The sequence below is a fragment of the Ostrea edulis genome, chromosome 6 (genome assembly GCF_947568905.1).
Source record: "Ostrea edulis chromosome 6, xbOstEdul1.1, whole genome shotgun sequence".
Lineage (NCBI taxonomy): Eukaryota > Metazoa > Mollusca > Bivalvia > Ostreida > Ostreidae > Ostrea > Ostrea edulis.
Window position 1 is genome coordinate 30,383,267 of NC_079169.1, and position 5,963 is coordinate 30,389,229.

A 5,963-nucleotide genomic window follows, 5' to 3' on the forward strand; every position below is an offset into this window, starting at 1 on the left:
GAGCTTTGGTAATATGATCTGTTCAACTCTTTACTTGAGGTTGTTATCTAAATACAATTACCCGGAACTATACTTTCTTTATATAAAATAACGATATCAATGAAAAAAGAACTTCAACTGACCCTGTAGGACATGTTTATGTTAACAAAGGAGACAATAGTTCTATGTACGAGAAACTTCTCAAATTGTCCATTTTGTGAGCGGAGGAACTATTTAACGGCCATAGCTTCTCCTCCTCCACAGAATGGACTATTTAACGCATTTCTCTATTACATAATGTATATGTATACTGGCTATTTGTCTAGTGGGAAGAACATTTGTAAATATATGTATATGCACATTCAATATTAAGCAACTTTGACCTTGTGAAGGACGTCAAACCCTGTCACAGAGGAATGTTTGGTTAGAGAACTTTTACAGTTTATGTACAAGATCTCTGGGTGTGAATAAGGTTTTATGAATTAAAATAAAAATTACATCGACCCATAAACACGATCAAATTTCAAGCGACATCCGTCCATGTCAAGTTTTGAAAACTTTGAATAATAGACTGAAAATTTCCCAATCTATTCCTTATAAACAAGGAAGTTTATATACTTTACCTGCAAGAAAGTGCATCCCGATATCAAGCTAAAAAGGAAAAAAAAAGAAAGGCAATGGTATACTACATGTACTTCATAAAGTAAATGCCTTACTGTGTTCAATTGTGCATGGTCGTTCATGAACATGTGCTGTATTTTGAACTGTTAAACAGAATGACAGTGGCAGACATATATATATATATATAGTAGGGTAAACTATGATAATGACCTATGATGTTAAAGTATTTCCCCAGAACTACCAGACAAAATACTTAGGAAATGAACAGTGGGTGAGTCCAATTGACTGGGTTTCAAAATACAAGAACTGTGAACAGACGTGCAAGGTTGTAGAACCTGAGGCAATATTTCTGGATGCAAGTTCGGTTTGTATTCTCTCCGAACCCTTATACTATCAGTGCAGATTTTGTACGACGGCGAGTCAATAAGTAACCAGTCTATCCCATTTCCGATTGACCGAGACAGTCACAATTTTCATGCCTTGTTTCAATACATGTTTTATACCTGGGTACAAAATTGCACGCGTATCGAGTCATTCTTTAATAAGATATTGAATGTCAAACATGGCTAGTGATGCAAAGGCATGCTTTTCATCAAAAGTTGAGTACCGTGCTATAATTCGGTACTTGTATTTAAAAGGTAGAACAGGCAAATAAATACACGGCGAGTTGGCGGATGTTGATGGGTCTTCTGCACCATCTTATGGTCAGGTTAAATTCTGGGTAGGGGAATTCAAACGCAAATAGAAAATAGAATGTCCTATAAGAAAATAGGATTTTCTATGCGAAAGTTGGAATTCCTATGAGGAAGAAGTTGTCCTTTGAGAAAGTAGGAATTCCCACGAGATAGTTAAATCTGTTACGAGAAAGTAGGATGTTCTAAAAAAAAAAAAAAAAAGTAGAAATTCCTATGAGACAGTAGGATTCGCCTACAAAGCATGGGATGCAGACCATTTAAAAATACATTTATGCAGTTTTTAGAAATCTTTATTTCACTTCGAAGTTTCGACGTAAAATATTCAGGTGGATACAATTTCTGACTCTGTTTCTTCATCATATCGTGTTACACTATAAAAAATAATGGATCAAGTCACTGGGCTAGCTGTGAAATACGATCCCTTCCTACAATGGTGACCAAGATTTTAAGGTAAGCCGCATTTCTTCAGTCCCATGGATCACGTTGTGAAGGTAAGCCTACTTTCTCCTGGTCCAGTGATAAGCATCAATTTTCCAGGCCCCAGAAATCACTCTGTAAAAGTAAACATTTCTTCAGGCCAGATAGAACAGTGTGAAGGTAAGCCTAATTTACCAAGGCCTCAGGACTCGCACTATAAAGGTAAGTATCGTTTACCCAGGTCCCATGGATCATTCTGTATAGGTAAACATCATTTTTTTTTTTATTTCCAGGGATCTTTTATAAAGGTAAACATAATTTTTTTTATTTCCAGGGATCTTTTATAAAGGTAAGCATAAGTTTTTATTTTTTTATTTCCAGGGATCTTTTGTAAAGGTAAGCATAAGTTTTTTAGACTCCATGTATCCTTATGTGAAGGAAAGCATCATTTCTCCAGGTTCCAAAGTTCTTACTACGGATTACTCCGTTTACTTGATGAAGATGGAGGGTACCAGGGATGTTTACTCTTTTAGGCACCTGATCCCAGCTCTGGTGTGTCTAGGGGTCTGTGTTTGTCGTACTCTGAATTTTGTGTTCTTTATAGGAATTATGAGATTGATCACCGTGTGTTATTTTCAATTTTTCTCATTGATACATATGTAGCCACTGATCTTTTTTTTTATTTGCACTCGCCAAAAGATTATAATGATCATCAAATATATAATATATGTTTTTTAAGAATGTATATAACCGGTACCATCAGTACTATAGTTAAGCTTTTATAGATGTGGAAATATTATTCAGCTTTATAATTATTTATTTATAGAGATTTCAAATTAATTACAAATGTTATGCACTGTTTTATGTGTCCCGTTCGATGCCTGATAGACCAAGCCTGCAGCTCAATCCCATGAATTAATTGATGAAATATTTAAACGATTCCGATATTGCTACCGATTCAGCATTCCATACATGTCCAATATCAAATTGATATCCAGTCGATATCGTCGTGCCTGATTACATTGTCGATATCGACATTCACACAACGATATCGTATAGGTATGGACAATTCCTATTTTAAATGCGTTGGAATTAATAGTCTTAGTATACACAGCATAATGTCTGCCTACGATTTCTATATCAACATTCTTATAATGATATCGTGTCGATATCGACACTTTCTATTTTAAATGTGCTTGAATTAATAGTCTTCATCTACACAGCATAATGTAAACACTACGTTAAGCAAAACGATCGATATCAAATCGTGATCGTTTTTGTAATGGTTGTGTGAAGACTAAATTAGGTTTGATTTCTCTTTCTGTCAATATTGTCGATATGATATCGTTGATATCGATGATATCGACAGAAAGAGAAATAAATTTTAATTCAGTTCTAATACTACGTTTAAAACATGGTGATTCAATATCGACACGATATTGTCGATATCGACAGGAAGAGAAATCGAACTTATTTTAGTCCTCATACAACCATTACAAAACGATCATGATTCGATAACTTGATACATTGTCAGAATAGATCAAAAGTATTAGTGGAATATTAAAATCCCGCTTTAGACATATTAAAACAAAAGAACGTACCATCTATCCTTCTGTGGTTAGTAAACCAGAAGTGATGAAAGGTGAAGATAACGAACAGCGATCAATCTCATAACTCCTAAAAGAATTAGATAGGTTACATGAGAAATATGTTTTGGATCCAGCTGACAAAGCTTGTAGCAACATTGTCTTTTTTTGTAAGGCTCATTATTACAACTGCATTTTAAACGAACTTGACATTAATTTCACTTTTAGTAATCGTACATTTTCTCCAACTGCCCTTTCAAAAGATGAAATTCTTCAAAACCATCCTTCAGATTTAGACTAAGGGTCGAATGAATATGAGTTACCGTACCTATACTGGATTCATAATTTACATAAAAACCCTTACAAACAAGGATACATTGCTGGATCCAGAAAGTGCTCTACCAAGCCCCTATCTTTGCTCCTTACGAAAATATCAACAGCTGTGAAGGAAACTCAAAACTTACTGTGCGACTACATATGCCAGTGATGTAAATCAAATGTGGATCTAAAAAGTTCTAAAACACTTTTATTAAATTTGAAATCGCAAAACATTTCTTAAATCAACATCAAAACCTATGACTTTTTAACACTTTACACAACCATTACTGATGATGAATTAAAGACTAGACTTTTTGACATCATAGACATTTGCTTCCTTAACAAATATGGAAAACGCAAATATACATATCTAGTGATCAGTCATTCAAAAACTTACTTTGTTAAACACCACTTTGATTCCACGCACAAGCACTCTGAAGTTGAAAAAAAAAATATGCTAGATTTCCTGATTGACATATCTTCGTGGTCTTTGGTGAACGGTCTTCCAACAGTCTGTGATCGTCCTCACGTGAAACAAGCAGATTATCCCAATAGTAGGTTGTAGTAGTTCTGCGTTTAACCTGCTAACGTGATTAACATCTGGTTCCATGACCACAGATAGATTTTCTGATTCTTTAGACTGGGACACTGAACACCTGAATTATGAACCACTGTTTAAATTTTTAATTTTATCCAGCGATTAAATGCTGATCATAGTTAATTATTTTTGTTAAAAATCAACCGACGATGTATGTTGTTATGATGGCTTATTTTATGCTGGTAGAGTTTGTTTTTCTTGGACCCTTTGCTTTTCTTATTATGCAAATTATTTCCAAATATGGAGACAGGTCAACTTCAGGAGATTTTTAGCCGCTAGGTTTGAATAACGTAATGGTCAAGAATTATATTTTACGTACCTGAAAGTATTTATATTTATATCTAAAAGAATGCAGAAAATGTAAATGATAAATTGTCTTTCTTTGGTTTGTTGAACGAATATGAAGGTCGCAAACATTGTAGAAGAATCAGCATAACGTTGGTTATTTGTTCTGCAATGTTTGCGACCTTCATCTCCCGTTTAACAAACCAAAGTATTTTATCATTTGATTAGTTCACTTTCATTTATATTTCCTATTTGCTGTTGGGGAGAAGACTGTTATGAAAGGCGAAGATAATGAACAGTAATCAATCTCATAACTCCCACACGGAATACAAAATAAAGAGTTGGACATACCAGAGGTGGGATCAGGTGCCTTGAAGTAGTAAGCATCCCCTGTCGACCGCTCACAACCGCCGTGAGCCCCATATCCTGATCAGGTAAACGGAGTTATCCACAGTCAAAATCAGTGTAAACAGAGCAAGACATGGAATCTGATCTGATATTAAGAACCAGTATTACCCATTTGGGGTGGTCTTGAGCCACTTCAATCGGTTTTACAACTATCTTGTTCTAATAAAACTACCCGTGTGTGCAACATGAAATGTTCCTGACAAAGTCAATATGTTCAAAACCATACAATACTGATTGAATGATTTTTGATGTTTTCCGCCACACTCACCAATTTTTCAGTTATATGCACCTGGGAAGAGATCACCGACCATCCGAAAGTAAACTGGGAAACTTTCTCTCTTACCGGCGCGAGCAGGATTCGAACCCGCGCCGACAGAGGTAAGAGGCCGTGTGATTTTGAGCGCGATGCTCTAACCACTCGGCCACGGAGCATACAATACTGTAAACATAAACTGATCACATTTGCAATACCCCTGCTTCTCTCAATTACCCATTCGATGGACAACTTTCCGATATGGAAATTGATTAGTTCCAAATAATGGATATCAAATATGCAATAATTAATAAGAAAATGATAAAAACGAAATGTATAATACGTAAGATGTCCATGCAGGGCTTCCGTAATGAACTAATCCTGCCTCAGGCTCATTTTCTTTACAAAAATGAAACTAGCACGATATGTTGCCATTATAAGAACCATGACTAAACATCATTACACAAGTTAATCTGCATGCTTATGCGATGAATCCTGTTTCATTATCATTATTTGCGGTTGTTGTTTTTTCTCTCAGGCGTCTAGAATTCTGTCACTTATTGGAATACCTCAATAACATCATCAGCCTAAACGCAGTTCGAGTTGTGGTATTTCTTTGAGAAATATTCTAAATGAATTTTCTTTGTCGTATTGAAGGTTGTACATAGATTTGGGGTGTGTGGTGTTCTGGTGTTCCACTACTCCCACTCACAGGATCCTTTTTCCTTTTCCGTCTCCATTACGCTCTTATCTTCCCCCCGTTCCCCGCTCTCTTTCCTCCCCTTTCTCCTCCAGCCCACCGT

General features: G+C 35.7%; 1 long non-coding RNA gene across 1 annotated transcript; it reads right to left on the bottom strand.

Annotated features, from left to right (window-relative positions):
* Positions 1-1,563: 1,563 nt before the first annotated feature.
* On the bottom strand, positions 1,564-4,182 carry LOC125646623 (uncharacterized). Its single transcript, XR_007359767.2, has 3 exons — positions 4,014-4,182; positions 3,314-3,389; positions 1,564-1,847 (listed from the first exon to the last, which is right to left on the bottom strand). It is a non-coding gene; the product is annotated as an uncharacterized LOC125646623 (long non-coding RNA).
* Between the last annotated feature and the right edge of the window lie 1,781 nt (positions 4,183-5,963).